Source organism: Spea bombifrons, chromosome 4, assembly GCF_027358695.1.
Source record: "Spea bombifrons isolate aSpeBom1 chromosome 4, aSpeBom1.2.pri, whole genome shotgun sequence".
NCBI lineage: Eukaryota > Metazoa > Chordata > Amphibia > Anura > Pelobatidae > Spea > Spea bombifrons.
In genome coordinates this window covers 53,133,494-53,150,839 of record NC_071090.1, presented here as the reverse complement: position 1 = coordinate 53,150,839, position 17,346 = coordinate 53,133,494, and the positions used below count along the sequence as shown (strand labels likewise).

General features: G+C 34.7%; 1 protein-coding gene across 8 annotated transcripts in view; it reads right to left on the bottom strand.

Moving 5' to 3' along the window:
• The window catches only part of FOXP2 (forkhead box P2), a 116,216-nt gene that overhangs the window by 48,485 nt on the left and 50,385 nt on the right, over nt 1-17,346 (bottom strand). The window lies entirely within an intron of this gene.

Sequence of the window (17,346 nt, the reverse complement as noted above, 5' to 3'; positions counted from 1 at the left end):
ATCACATCAATAACTGCATCTTAATGTTAAAAAACAATAGTGTGTATAATATTGCCACTGAAGGGTCAAGATCCTGGAACAGTTAACTCTGTTATAGAAAAGCGATATAATGTGAACTTACATTACCAGTAGGGCTTCATCCAGCAATGAACATGTTAAGTGCAATAAGTAAAAAGTGAAAAAAGTGTATGTAGTTTAAAAAAATGCAGTGGGGGACTTGTTAACATATGATGGTTACATTCTGTAAAATGAGACAAGTGATATAATAAAAAGTCCCACTTACAATTAGTTGCTTAGTGATGCTTAAGTGTTATGTTGCCAAAAACTAGGCATCTGTTTACGGCACTGTTTGTTCTAATCTGACACAGATAAGAGGAGTACAGTAACAAGCTGAACAAATGCACTCTGGTTATTTATGAAGTATGAGAGCAGCGGCAACTTGCCTCGCTTAAAACCAGAGTGAGCAAACAAATTATTTTGATGTGGGCAACCTGACATTTTATAAAGAGACTGATGTTCAAAACAAGGCGATAGTCTCCAAAGCATTAGATAAATATATATCTGGGTATGCTTTGACGTTGTTAGGGTTGCCATCAGGTGGGCGATGGAGTGACACAACCCTGCTTTCTTTTAACATCATTTGCGATGAATCACTGGGGTAGATTCGTACATATAAGTGTAACAAATAAACTCTATTCCTTTCTTTATAGAACAATTGCTTATTCTCACATATGATAAAAGACAAACTGTTTATTTGTTCAATTCTGCTTCAAAGCTCTCTTCTCAACTACCCCTAGCAGTGAATAGTTAATAACACATAGTCTTTCCACATTGTATTTGTAAAGCAGTAACAGACATGAAAGTAGTATATAGCCATTTCTACCTGGTAAGGTATATATAGATATACATATATATATATATATATATATATATATATATATATATATATATATATATATATATATATGTATATATACTAACCAGATTGCATGTAAAAAAAACAATTTATCAAGTTAGCCATTCTTCTTGTGATATTATTATACAAACCATAATGAAGCAGGACACTTAAGCTATAGGTACATGCACACAACCCATTTAATTGCCATTTCAATTAAAGTATCCAATAATTATAATTTGGGGTGAAAACCAAACTAATTTTCTAAGAGCCATTTTTGTTCCCGTTGTTTAGACTTGAGTGAAACACGCGTCGTTAAGATACCTACATTTAATTAGTTCAATATCACTAAGTGTTATTTTTATAATCAGAAGCTACTTTCAGGAGCCTTACCATAAGCGGCGAACAATATTTTATTAGATGCGTCTTGTGTTACATGCGGATACTTTAGCTAAGATTAGTTTCTGCTTGCCATTGGGAAAAGAAAAAAAAAACACACACAGAAAACAAGCAGTTCATATCGCTATTGTTGGGGAGATTATAGAGGATATGTAGAATGCTACACCATATGTTAAAAGGCCAAAAAGTAACTTCTAATCTCGCTCGGGCTAATCAAGATGTTCCGATTATTTTACATACATCTTTAGTTTAGGCCTTGACATGCCCTTGTTTTTCTTTCCTCTCAAAGCTAAAGTTCCTCTCTTTGATTAGCTGAAACATTTGCATGGTCACTACACATTTTTCATTTTATAAATCATTATGCATTAGCAGTCTTGATCGCCTAGCTTGACTAATCCTGATGAACTGAAATCACAGCTGAAGGTCAAACTCCATCCCACTGCACATTCATATTCAAACAAATCTCGACTATTGTTCATTAGGCTCCTAAAATCATTGAATAGAAGGTAGAACACATTTTTTACCAGAATTAAGTACGGTATCTTAAGTGGTGCTTGCACAGGCTGAAATTAATTCATGCCAAATCAGCGTTACCTCTACCCGGAAAACTTTTTTCCCCCAAAATATATTTAGTATATACCTGAACCTTAAATAAGCACTCCTAATTATATTTGATCTATACGCTCCGGAGAGACGTATTCATTAAAAGCCACCCACACTCTTCCCGTGGCCGTTATATAATCACATACTATACAATTTCGTTCCTTAATTAATAAAAATTGTATTTCCGCGCCAGGGTGAAAACGGGTCCCCGCTTTTGCCATTCATATATTTTAGCACCTTTTTTTTTTTTTCTCTGCTATAGATACTAAAACAAAGTAATTATAATTTTTGATGGAGCTTATGAAATTAGCCAAAATAATAATAGTTTCAAAAAAAAAAAGGAAGCTGTCCTGATAAAAGACAACTCTCTAAGACAGCAAAAATAAATATGGGGAGGAAAAACCTTTCATGCTTTCATGGTCTTTCTTATAGATTGATGGATGATAATCATCTTAATTTCACTGCTCTCCAAAACAAAGAGCCAGAGAAGGCAGCAAAAAGACACTAGCCCATTCATTCCAGGACCTGCACAATGCTAATTCCAGCATTTAGCTGCATGGTTTTCTGCTTGATGTATCAGAGCTCAAAAGATGAAAGCAGATAAGTAATTGCTCTCCTGGTTCTTATTCTTCACTGACAACCCATAAATTTAATTTTACACACACATTCATTTACATTTTCAAGTATATGACATGATAATTGCCAGACTATAACACCTCCATTCCTGTAGATACAGCCAGTAGCTGATTGACAAGTGTGGTGAATAGAGAGAAATGGTGGTTGGATTGCAGTTTTTTTTTTTTTTTTTTCTCTTCTTCTTCTTCTTCTTCAGAAAATTACACATAGAAGGGGCTAGCAGTAATAAGCGTTTATGAAGCAGTCTCCCCATAAACACTGGCGCATAAAAAGAACAGCATTTATTACAAGCTGCCGGCTTTTCATCCTACGCATTGATTATTACCAAATCTTTAAAAAAAAAAAAATAAGGCACACCAGCTAGAGAAAAGAAAAAAAAAAAGAGAGTCAGGAAAACAAAGTCAAAATGAAACCCAAGCAGGGCTTGGAATAATAATGGTATATTTTGATTAAACACGGTGTTATTTAAACTATGTTACAGTTTGTTTAAAAGCGTAGTATGTTTCCATAAAGAAACACTGTAGTCAATAGCTATTTTTAAGTAATACAGGGAAAAAGTGTTAAACCCTTCGTGAACACAATCTCCTGCAGTAGCATACAGTACTTTTGGCTTTCTAGCTCACCACAAAGAAGGCTACAAACTGACTTGCTTTTCTTTGGCTCCAAAGTTCAAGAATGGAACAAAGCACTCCAAATTGGATCCTGATGAGAAAACATCACCAACTTCTCAGAAGAATTTCAGATCATTAAGATGTTCTCACTGCACTTGGAGTCGCTGATGAGGCTCTCAAACTGACAGAGGTCAACTTCAATGGAAGCAGGCAGGAAGAAAAGGGAAAACTGAGGTAGATTTGCTGAGAGCTTTGTACCAAAGGCTTAGCAATTACTTTGTGTGAAAACCCTAGCTAATAAGTACAGATCAAAGATTTGTTCAGGTCTGCCAGCTTGTGGGCTGTTTAACATGCAGCGCCATTAGGGTAAACAACAGCAACCCACAGCATTGTGGCTGGAGCACCTGGCTATTGGAAGCACTTCTCTCTCTCTCCTGCACACCCTTTGCATGCTCGAGTTCTGGGAGCGAGGGAGCAGACCTCACTGTAGCTATTTATTTACGGCATAAAGAATGACCCAGGGTAATCCATTGCAATCGCATTAAAATAGAACTTGCACATGTCTTTTAATGTAATAACTTATTGTTTCACTTGTAGCTGCCCGCCCCCCCCCCACACACACACACACCACCGTCCCCCAAGCAAAGAGAACGAACACTTGCTTGACTAACATCAACACTAAACAAAAGCTTCGCGAAATTGAAAGAGGCATACAACTGGGAACAAGCCTGCTGTCTGAGGTTTATGATCAAATATGCTGTTCCGAAGCATCTGTGCAGTATCTTATTAAAACAAAGAACAATTACCAGCAACAAAACGTTTCACACATTCTAGTCTGTGCAGATGTAGACAGTGTTGCTGCTCATGCTGATATAGTCTCGTTACCAGCAGACTGGTGGGGAGGTAGGGCAATAAGTTCCAAAGACAAGGGTCCTGTGCAAATTTAGAAAGCCTGCGCTTGTTTGGATTATATAGGTTACCTTACACCCTTATGGACAAAAATGTTGCCTTCACTGTTGTACACAATTCATACATGTTCTATTGCTTGCTTTCTTTATTTTGATTATTCATTTTTTTTAGAATTCTTCATGCTACGGCAGAATTTTTTTTGCCCTATTACATTATACCGACTGGTTTCCTTGAAAGGTTTCTAGTATTGCAGGTAATGTAAAGTCCATTAGGTCAGGCTCTTCATGGCATGACATGCAGTAAATTACAAGAGCTTCAAGCAGCTTGGCGAATTACAGTTCATCACTTTGAAAGGTTTTTCACTGCAAGACTACAGATATCAGATCTAGCAGTTAGCATCCAATTAACACTTTGGTCAGAATAATCAGATTGCATGTGTAAGACCTGTATAATTCATTTATTGCTTCCATGCATCTACTGTCTGTAGGTAAATTTGTTGGCTTTCAATGCTTTCATTCAGTATTCCATTTGCTACTATTTATATATATATATATATATATATATCTATCTATATATATATATATATATATATATATAGATATATAGATATATATATATAGATATAGATATATTTCTTTTGGCATGGTATTGAACAGCCACTGTTCTTGTCCTGTGGATGGTAGACTCTGAAAAATTGCAAGTTTCATATTTGTTTTCTGCACTGATCGTGTCATTATTTATCTACAGAGAAAAGGCTGCTTGCAGTTTCCTGAAGCATATTTGATGTTAAACGCACGCTCTCCTTCAGTTTGATTGTGGTGTCTGTTGCATACCAGCCGCACGTATCATAAATGACATATGCATTGACATTTACATGTGTACTGTCATGCAAAACCATTTCTTGCTACACTGGGCACAATGCCTTTGAAAGAATACACACTTTGATTTTATTTTACTTATAACACCCGGGCTCTTCCCACGAATTTCTTCTGCATGTACCAATTAAATAAACAGGGAGGGCATTTCCTGTTAAGTCCCTCTGAAAATAGGATTAAAAAAAAAATTCTGACAGTGCAGCGACTAACTGAATAAAATAAATGCAGAATACCATATTCACCTTTCTAATCAACAGATTGCTTCATGTGGAAAGCAATTTGATTGATTTCAAAATATGCATTTATTTTGTGATCCTTGACAACATGAGAGGGTCAAGTGTTAATAATATCCTTTTTTTACATTTCTCACCAGTAAGAAATGAAGTAGAGATGGCGCATGGTTTATAATTTTTATCAAAGACAAAGACAGTACCAAAAAAAAGGAATACGGGTGGAAAGGTAGCATAATTTACAAATCACAATACACCATAAATAATAACCAACATTTGTATTGTATATATACATATATATATATATATATATATATATATATATATATATATACACACACATATGTATATACACACACACATATATATATATATTACCAAAACTAAAATTTTCAAAAAACATTGTCATGTCATGGAATGTTTTTTGGAGGTGTTCTATTTGTTATCTTAGCCCCGTCTACTAGATAAAACCCTGACTCCTTATCATAATAGTAGAAAGGCTCAGTCTTAATCACCCAGAGGGACTCCACTGCCCCATGAAGGTCTGTAGAGAAAATCATTTTATTATATAAACAGACTTTATTGGTACTTTTGTGATTTTTTTTGTAGTAGCAATATAAAGAATCCCCTCAAAATATCATACCACAGCCTATAATGGCACCCTCCAGGTCTGCAGATAATGGAAGATTGTAGGAACAGAATACAATGAAACCAAGTTTACAAAATGTTAAACTCCATATGCTCAGCGTTCCCCTTTAAATAACAATCTCTCTCTCTCTGTAATATATAAATAAATGACTGTTTTATTTTTTTTTATTCGTTCATCAAAGAGTTCCCCTGACGATCCTCGTCTAGCTGCATCTTTGCTCCAGCACTTATGTTTTTGTTTTTTTAATCCTGAGCCTATATGGAATTCCACAACTAACATTGGACTACTCTATATCTCTGGAACAATGCGGCGCGACACTTCAAACATCTGCACGTAATACTAAGATGAAAACAAAATCTAAAGAGTTCAGCTCCAAGCACAAAACACTTTTCCAAGCCTAAAACTGATACCTTTACATTAGAGACACCACGCTTTTTAAACAAGAAAACTTTGTATTCATCAACAGAGCATAAAATGCGTACTTGCTGCGTAAACAGATAAAACCCACTTAAATATTTTTTTTCAGCATTTTACGAAAATCTTTATTTACCTGTATATTTATCTTACTTCCATAACTCATTTTACATTTTATACAATATTTTAACTTGTCTTATAACAAGAGGGGCAAAGAAGGTAACATTTGCACCACAATTGTCCCTGATATAAGAAGATCCATTATATCAAGGACCTGCTTGTGCTCCAACACTTACCCTGCATAGTGATAGAGGCATAAGCAGAACTTTGAATATATGAGGCTTAAAAGCAGAGACCTTTTACCCACATAGTAAGGCTCCATGAAACTACACAACACCCAGGATAGCTGCCAACTATCCCTTCCAGGATCATCCCTTACGGAGACACTACGAGTCATCATGAGCACTTGAGTGCATTTGATAGCCGAGAGGTCCTCTTAGAATTCCTTGCTGCCCCTGCAAATGCATGGGGTATTCTGCAGGGTCTATTAGGGGCTGATTTCAAAAGGAGTGCTTTCCTGCCACTAATCGGCTGCTTCATGTTGTCGTTAATCAGTCTACAGAGCTGCAGCTTCTCCTTTTTACGAATGCATGGTAAAGAACCCACAAACTACTCTTACATGCGTTCTGTGTTCAGTGGACTGCCAGGGACGCTGGAGTGTCCCTTTTACTCTCATTCCATCGTCCGCAATCCTGTTTTCCCTGATTTTTGAATGTGACTTTTTTTTATGGATTTAATGATCAATGTGCTTCCACATGAGGTGTTACTACCCCACATTAAAGTGTCCCAAGAATATACAGTAGTATGTTTTAATCCCTATCCACAATAACTAATGAAAAAAAATCTGTACAGTTGAAAGTACTAGCAGCTGGCAAGGCAGATTCTAGATGCGCTGTTTGATTTCAGAATGTGTGCAGCTCTTGATGTAGTTTGCTTGTACATGTTTGGATCACGCTGGCTTACCTCATGAGTTACCAGCATGATGCCAGGGTTTGGCACTGATTTCCAACTAACACTGTCTTCAAGCTTTCAAGGTGCCAATAATACTGATATATTCGGTTTTAGGAATTCAATCGTCTTATTTGTTTTACACAGTATACAGAGTGTTTGTGTATAACAACACTGAAACAGCTGTGTGAGATTAACATTTCTCTTCAAATAAAAGAAAAAACAAACATTGTTAAAAAAAAAATGTTTTTTCCTTAATTACATCCTTTTCTCCACTCAAAAATGGAGATGGGCTCGAAACATATATATACATAATACATTTTTTTAGTACAAATTATATATATATATATGCTAATCATAACTTCTAATGATACATTAATGCAAAATGCATTTTCAAAATATGTGATTCTTTAAGCCTTGACTGAATTTGTCAAATATACTTGAGAAATACTGGGCAAAATTATTGGTTGTAATCAAGGTTATTGTAATTCGGTTGCACATGTGACCTTTGTGATCTGGTATTTAAAGACATGCATGAAGTTCTCCAAAGGAACTTTCATAACCAGATTTAATAAAGTGTCCTCCAGAGAAGAGCACTTCATAAATCAAACACTGATAGAAGATAAGGTGTGTTTGTTTTACATCCAGATTATTATTTATCTTTCTCTAACAGTTATAAAATATGCAGTATTATCCCTATGTACCAGCACAATTATTATTGGTTGCATTAATAAAGTAACATTGTATTTATTACTATTATTAATAATACTATTGAGCCAAGCCACCAACTCAGAAAACCACATTGTATTTACTCCTTATACTTTTGTGTGTCCCAATACCCTTCCTAATTTTTAACACCCCCTACATAATTCCCGACTTTTTACCACCGTGAGATAAGGTTGCCTCAGCATTTATCGGATGGGTTTACATTGATTTGTTGTGTTATATTAACTTATACATTTGAAAAAAATGGATCTTTTCAGCTTTAGGAGTTATTAACAGTCGTGCTAATATGTTTGTGGGAAAAATGAGTCTGTTTGTTGCAGCAACTGGATTCTTTCCCCACAGTTATAAATATTATATAAATACTATAATTGTTTGCTGATCAAAAAAAAAATATATAGCTCGGAATTTCTAAAAAGACACTTCCATATCTGGAAAACGGAGTTTGACATGGAGTCTCTGGGAGAACCCCTGCTTCTCCAGGTCTCCTGGTCAGTTTCTTCTTTCTCTAGGCAGGGAGTGGGTATACCCACTCACTTCCCATGTTTTAACCGCTGTCGGGACTAGCCTCGCCTCATATGTTAAGCTAGTCCCCCAGGACCTACACAGCTCCAGGTGCTACTAGAGTACAGGTGAGGCAATATAAAAGTCTCAGTCACATGGTGTATAAAAATGAAATCTGTGTTGTACTCATGTATAGTTTTTTTGTACTGTATCAATAAACAGATGAAATATAAGGAGCTTAGCTGTTTTTAATTGGCCCTGCATGCACAAGCACCTGGAGATCACATACTTCATGGACTAAGTAAATTGTGAACTGGGATCAACATCTTTTAGTCTCTGAATATATATTGTGGGCTATATAGCAATAGGTTAATGCAAATTCACAAAACAGGGAACGTCATGCAAGAAATCATTTTCACCTTAAAGTGGCAAGGTATAATTGTAATCAGTGGCTGGTTATACCGTGGGCTCTTGAGTAGAAAATGCCATTACTAGGCTGACAGTATTTTCATGCACAGCAAGAGTATTTTGGAGGTTTTAAAAATAACTGAGAGTTGTCAACTAGTGTATAGAGAAATACTTCAATCTCCTATGATCCTATGGTCTAGCTAGGTGCCAGGAGATGTAGGCCTGGCCACTCTTCATCAGGATAAGTCATGTTTCATTTAAAAGGATTTTATGGAATGTTTATCTTTTAATTAAATTTAGTTAACTATTATTCTTCTGCAACGCCCAAACTGAACATGCCAACCAACAAAATGGAAAAAAGAGACTTGTCTTACCTACACATTGCGTGACCATTATGGACATTTGACATGACTGCTTTTGACTTGGTCATTATCTCCACATTTGATGTCATATGTAAGAACACCCAACCAACTTTGTAGCACTAAGCACTTACAGATGTGTGTGTATAGGTTGCAGGTGTGTATAGGTTATGTGATTTACAGAGAGTGTAACATGTCCCATCACTTGGGTGTTTACTTGACATCAGGAAGGGTTTTGTCCTTTGTACCTCAGTAGAGTGAAAGATCAGATACATTTTTGGAGCACCTTAAAGCTTGTTTTAATATACTCAGCCGTGGGGATCTATTTTGCTTTTTGCACTGGCAAGAAACGGCGATAAATAGTTACACTATACCCTATTGAAAATAACATTTTGTTTCAATGCGGTACGAATGTCTAATAAAAATTAAACAGAATCCAAACATAGAAGAACTATTTAAAAATGAAATAACCCTTGTTTCCTCTAATAAATATAAATTGGATGCAGCTAATTACTGTTGAATATTATTTCACGAATTGTGGCGTTACGCATATCCCTTTTCACTTCGAGTACCCTGAGCCTTGAAACGCAGCCAAATAATAATTACTGTGGAATGTGCACTCATTTAAAAATTACTAAATCATATTAACATTTCTCTAGGTACTGAAACAGTTACATGAAAAACAAATTTGTTTTAAATGTTATTAGGCCAAACCATGAATATATTTTCTTAAATAGTGTTTCTTTTATGTTTAGTGGGCAATTAAGGCATATAATAATTAGCCAGTCCTTAACATGGTTGTACACGTTGTTAATTTCTGTCCATTTTTTTATTGCAATGGTTATTTTAAATTTTAAGATATAAAACAGAAACTTCGAAGAAAAACTGTTGTGTGTGTAATTTTCATGCGATGGTTCCACACGACTAATCCTGCTTTAGTAATCAATTTGAATGCTAGATATATTGTTATTCTCTCGACTGGCTTTTCTTAATTCGGTTATAGTATCAAAACTGTATTTAATTCTGTTTCCAAAGATTCTGTTTTTATTAGGAACCCCATCATGCATAGTAGAATGGTGTTACAGAATTTCTTTACTGTAGGCTCAACTCATTTCTTTAACCTTTTGTAAACATGAAGAAGAATAACATATAATATTTTCGAAATACCCGTTGTAAGAAAATTAAGCTGAGAGCTGACACATTTTTTGTTTATTTAAAGAAGCACAGTGTGTTTCTGGATTCAATAACTTAAGCAGCAGAAGAAATCCATATGAAACATATGTATAGGTTCTTAGTGCTTTGCGAGCCTGTAATGCATAAACATACCCTTGTATGGGCTACATTTTGTCTCGATGAAGTTCTCAGAAATCCTATTTGAGATACAAGATATTTTGTTCAGAAAAGCTGGTATATCTTCTTTTTTCCATTCAGTCATTTGTAGATCAAATAAAGCAGCCCAATAATTCGAATTATTGAACGCTAGGCAAAAATATTCCTATGTTTCATATATTTTTGAACAGAACCATGAAGCTTACTAATTACCTACCAGGCATTCTGTAAGCTAAAGGAGAGTTGTAAGTAAATTATCTATTTTTCTGTCACACGGTAACAAAGCATTCCCTGCAAAATAATGAACACCACAAAACTTGAAGAATTCAAGAATGTATAAAGAATAAATAATGATTTCTGCAAAGGGGCATTCTGCAAGGAATGATGTTTCTAATACTACATTTTAAGCTGTAGAAGTGTTAAAGGACCACTTAGGGCCCTATTTTCATATAAAATGCATATCTGATGCCATTTTGCATGGACTGCATGCAAGCTGGTTTATATATTCTTTAGTTAATGGAGTTCACAAATTAGACGTCTGTCTCGTTTTCCTTCTCCCCAAAGGTTGCCTCTACTAAAATAAGCAAGTAAAAGTAGCATATTCTTTAAATAATAGCAGGTTAGTAGCCAATTGGCCCCCTTGCCAGCTCTACACGGCCTCCTTTGTATGGATGGTGACACACAACTCAAAGGGCAAACATTTTACCTCAATATCAACAAAGACCTAGACATATACAGGGTCAGCCATTTATACACGGCTTTATCTGTGTGTGTTTTCTGTCTTCCCTTACTGTGCATAATGCCTTTCAAATTAATATTTCTTTTTTTTTTTTTGTTCTGGAACACCTGTTGCAAAATATAATGGGCTGGTATTTGAGACCTTTTAACTATAATTCATAGTATACTTGGAAAAAATAGCTTTGCACATCGCCTCTGATATCTGAATTTCACAGCTTGTTAAACCTTTCATTCAAACGGCTCTAAAAACTATAGTAAATATTGATTTTGTTGTGCACTGAGGCATGAAGACCGCACTCAAAGATGTCTGAACCCCTTAGGGTTAGGAAGTATCAATTAAGGTCTTAAACCTGACACAGTGTGTGATTGTGTAGAGTCAAGCAGTGTATGTGAATACATGCCATCATATAGTTTTTCGGATTCAAAGCGTTCTTTAAATATGTGTCAGCATAAAGAAATAAATATATATATATATACACACACACACACATACATACAGTATATACACATTCATATGCACACACACATTTTTGCTAACACATTCTTTCTCTGTAGGCGTGCATCTACTAATCCATGCAGATTTATTTTGGAAAAGTTTATATTGTTCTTCCCAGAACATCTGTACAGCTCTATCTTTAAAGGAACATCTAGTCCCCCAAATATGTATTTTGTATCTTTGTATGGCCTCCTCTGTATCTGACTGCATGCAAATTAGAGCGTGCGTTCTTTAGTTACTAGAATTAGAAAATAATACATCTGTCTCATGTTCCCCTCCTCTGTTTGCCTCTACTTGGCACATGCTCAGTAGCACTCCCTCTACCGCCACTAAAGCAGCAGCCTAACTCCAATAACTAAAGAACGTCTGCACGGTTTCGCATGCATTCAAATGCTCCGGAGTCCATGTCAAATGAATTTAAAATGAAAACAGGGCCTGGATGCCCCTTAAATAAGATTAAAAACAATAATAACAAAATGCTGAAGTCAAAGCCAGAATTTCTAATGATTACAAGGCGAACAATGAGTTTCCACTAGTACTGGGAGTTTAAATCCAACCTCACAGCTTTGCTTTTGTTTGAAAATTCTTCTCTTTTAAAGCTCTGCATCAGGCTTTAACTTCTGTAAAGGGGCAAGTACTGAAGACTTGATACACATAAAGGGAAAATAAACACACATTATAAAGCGTCAACAACTTTATGCAGTGCAAAATCCGGGAATAATGCGAAATGTATAATATAACAAACTACAGGATGGCTGACCTTTCATGAATATTTTTTTAGGAAAAATCTCACATCTGTTTCCAGTCTCATTACTTGTCTTATTTGTATAACCTTATTTTTTTTAAAGGTTGAGTTTCTAAATCAAATATGAATTCCCAGGTTACGCCAAGTCACTGCACTGATCAGCGTTTATTTATTTGGTTCTATACGATGGTGGTTGCGGGTGTTCACTGCAACTAACATGACATGGCCAGCGGGAATAAATATTTTATGAGATACAGACTATATGTATCCCTGTTTATAAGATATTTTCACATTGTAAATTGGTTTAGAGTTCTGGAGCAATCAATTGTTACTGCTGTGAAGACATGGCGGTATGGCCATTTAATATTAATTTAACCAAATGTCTGGTTAAAGACACACACACACACTCATACTATTCATTGTATACCCGATGTACTATTATGATCTGTCAATAAATGACAATCCAACAATCTAGGTCTTTAATAGAAATGAAATCCCCTTTAAAACAGTATAATTTTACACTTTTCATTTCGTTATCTTGTGCTTTTTGACTTGGCAAGTAACTCCCAGATGTAACTGATGAGAGGTAGATGAATGTTTTAAGGGGCCCCAAATGAAAAATATAAGGGGTGCGATTGTTAATAAATTCCATTGTCAAAAAATATACTCTATTTTGTTACACATATCTCACTGACTGGTAGAGGTTTTTGATGCCAAAATTGTTATACATTGGGACAATTATTTATCTAAAAAGTATATTTTTAAATGATTTTAAATGCTCAAAATTACCATTATTTTCTTCATAATGGGCTTTCCTAATGTGTATTTAATTCTATTTTATAACATGCTTTATAACATGCTACTGAAAGAATGATTTGGTTATTTCATACACTGCTCATATTTACGGGATTAGCCTGATCATTTTATAAGAATAATTTAACGCAAAATCTAACCTGTTGATTAAATTTGTTGTTTTCCTTTCTGATCCTTTTTTTTGATGAGCTAATGAGCTGGTCTGATCTGAAATGATATGTATTTTGCATTGTAATTTCATCAAGTTTTTATAAGGGGGAGGGGAACACAGACACAACTAGACACATCACTGGAAATGTGTAGCTTCTCCTGTCCATAATGTATTTCATTGGACAGATTTCTAAGTCACTTGTAGTATTTCCATGGTTAAGCTACATACACTCCAGGTTCAAGGATGTGAAAAATCTATTAAAAATAGTTGTGACTGATAAATCTATTTAAAAGTTACTACTAATATTTTATTTAATAAAAAAATGATTGATACAAAGCTCAATGACCTTTGATTTTAAGCATCACCCTGGTCACTACATATTTCATGGACTGAGCTATGGTTATTTCATTTTTTATTTTCTACATTATCATAATAACTTCACATATATATTTACTTAAATTTAAACAAATGTATTTATTTCACAAAATATTTGGCTCTCCAGGTTATTATACAGAAATTATTTTACCCAATTGGTCTAAGGCAGGCAAATGCAATAGGCATCCCCCATCATGGAATACAAATCCAATGGTGTTTTTTTATGGTTCTGGCTCTGGAAAGCATTAATCGAGTTCCTTGCATTTTTTATTTTATTTAAACATTGAAAGATGGCTGTTTTGTCATCCTTGTTTACAGGAGGCCTCTCCAGTGTATGGATATTGTTAGGAACAAATCAACATTGCAAAGCAGTAGACATATTTCTACCTTACACCTGATCATCTCATTGCTATTTTAAATGATCTAAATAACGAAACATATTTTCTATTAAGCCAATTACTTTGTAACCAACTATCCAATACTAGCACATTTTAATAAATATCCTATGAACAAGATAAATTCAGCTTCCTGACAAATTGGCCCACCAAATATGATATAAACGAACAGAGGGATTATTCACTAAACACAGAATATTACAACAGACACAAAATTATTGTGTCAACTCAAGGGATAGATTAACGGATGTCAATCTTAACTATGGATGTTGGTGAGTTAAAAACAAATCATTATATATTAATAGTGATATTATTGATATCTTGTCAGCAGGGGGGAACTTCTTGGCAACTGTCATTCAGATAGTTTTTACCCTTGGTTAACTTGGTTGAGGCAAGTTTCTATTGAAATCGATGCAACATCAACTAAGGGAAAATCAAACCTGCTTCGCACAGGTACATAAGTAAATAAACACAGCGGTTTGCACATGGGAGCGACAAACTGGCAGACTGACAAATGTGATAGAAAACCAGCTTGGCATTATCTATAATTCAAATTGTGTATTCCAAGAACTATTATGCCTCTGTTCAGAATGATCTATACATCTAAATAGAGAATATGTGTTTATTTTTTAATTAGACTATCTATTCTATTGATGAAATGTCAGATCAAATGATATGAGGAAAAATCTCTCATGAACGTTTTTTCTTTTCCTTTTTTTTTTTTATATATAAATTGATTCAGAAAACAAGTCTAGGCCCTTCTATGCTGACTCTGCATGACCGGGAATATGAAATACGGCCGATAAACACTTCAGAATGTGAATCTCATAGCCAGCAGAACTTGCAGTATATTAAAAGTAGTACATCTAAATGTCTGGGATTTCCAGTAGCTCATGAGCTACGGAGTACGTGTGTATACAAAACTGCTGATCATTTAAAAAGCAGATATGAACACAACTTATTTGCGAATGATAATGAAAAGTACAAAAAAAAATTAAAAAAATTAAAAATCTGTTTTAAGAATAAATCAATAGATGGTTCTAAAATAACCAGAATTTGTCCGTACATTGTTAACGTTAACATATTTAAATGTACGCTTTAATTTGGGTTAAGTATTGAATAACCAGTATAACTGGATAAAAGTCAAATAAAAAAGAGGTAAAAAAAGCATAAAATCTCAGTTGTATAAGAACAAACTGCTAATCAACAAAAACACTATACAACTTCCAATACAACATAACAAAAAAGCAGACATACATTATTACATTTTATACAACTACATACAGAAGCACAGAAATAACACAAAAGTAATCCAGTAATGATCACAGTTAATTCCAAAAATTGGTTACATGAATCTGAGGGAATACAAATACAATTTTTGAAAAACCATTGTAGTGACATTTTTATTTGTTTTAATAAACAGCATCAATGCACTTAACATTACTTGGGGAATGTTTCTCCTTATATTTCATGGCCGTGCTTCTCATCTAACCAAACCGATGGAAAGATCAAACACGCTGTAAAGACAAATTGCTATGTAAGCCACTAAAGAACACATTCTGGTTTCAAACTATTTTGCTAACAGCATGGTGGTAGCCTTCTAACCTTACTTGGCACTAGTGCATAATTAGATACACAGGGGTGTGACTCCAATTGAAGGTGTTGGCATTGTAACACTCTGTGAAAATATTAACTATGAGGTTAACTCTGATTTTCTCTTCTTTAATTAAACGCACATGGTACTAATGAGGTAACCCACTGTTCCTTGATAGCACTAATTAGCTAAGAGAAGAGTATACTCTCACACTGCAATTTAAACCTAAAAATAAGGTTGAAATATGCTAATTGCTAGCAATTTAAAACCATACATGTTGAAGAACTAGTCATAATAATGGAAATGGGATGTTTTGCAGCTAGGCAGCTGTAAGTTTTAGTTAAAACAATAACAAACGACATGCTTTTAACTAAAATTAACAAGGTCAGCAAATGAAAGTGCAGACACCCTATTTGCACAAGATGTATTCGTAAATGGTACTAGAAGAAACATTACATTCACATTTTACTACAGCTAAATTGGGGCCTTAATGGGAAGGTTTGCCTGTCATAATAATATGCATAATTTTAAAGATGTTTTTTTTTTTCCACCAAATAGAATAAGCGAACATGTTTACACTATTAAACACCAATCAAAGTCGAAAAATAAAGATTTCCTCAATCTCTGTTATCTAGACTGAGCAGAGGTCTTTAACCTGTTTAACCCTAATGGGAACTTCAGATCCTGCTGACTGCAAATGTATTTTCCAATAGGAACGATCATATCCGCAATATATATCTTATAAATCAATAACAATGACGACAAATTGCCCCAATGTTTGCAAAAAACAAAAACTGTCTGCGCTTCTTACCCTAATAAAGTTTGTTTTTTGTATACTTTGTTTTTTTGTATACATTGTACAGCCAATACACTGTTTCTTGCAGCATGCTTACACCTGTTTGGTAGGCCTCGTATTACACATTTATATTATTTGAGCCTGTGACTAGCTTAGCGCACCGACATTTTTTCTTTTCCCTATTTGCCCCAATGTTTGGCCTGAACACACAATGCTCTTAAGTATATCAATCTGTGTTCTAAGCCTCTGCCTGCATGGCATGGACACCGTTAGGGCATTTTCATATGCCGTTAAATACTATGTTAATAGTTACTCAAGCGTCAGCAATAGAAAACGTTTTGTAAACTGTTGCAGTACCACTAGTATTGAAAAACATTTTCAGCATGCACTAACTCATGCAATTGAGCAGAATATAGAGAGCATAGTAGCACCCTGTCCACCTATGCCAAAGCAGGTTCTGAAAACAGTTGCATATTTATGTGATATATAAGTATACATAAGTAGAAGCCCAATTAGTAGTTATAACCAATTAAACTTTTATAACGAACTTCTACATGTAACTTCTGTATGAAGATTAGTAGACAGGCATTAACAAAAGTGATAGTAATAAGTTGGGACCTTGTAAAAATTAGGTTTATTGAATTCACTCATCCACTGCATCTATTTACAACAAAGAAGCACATTGCGCAAA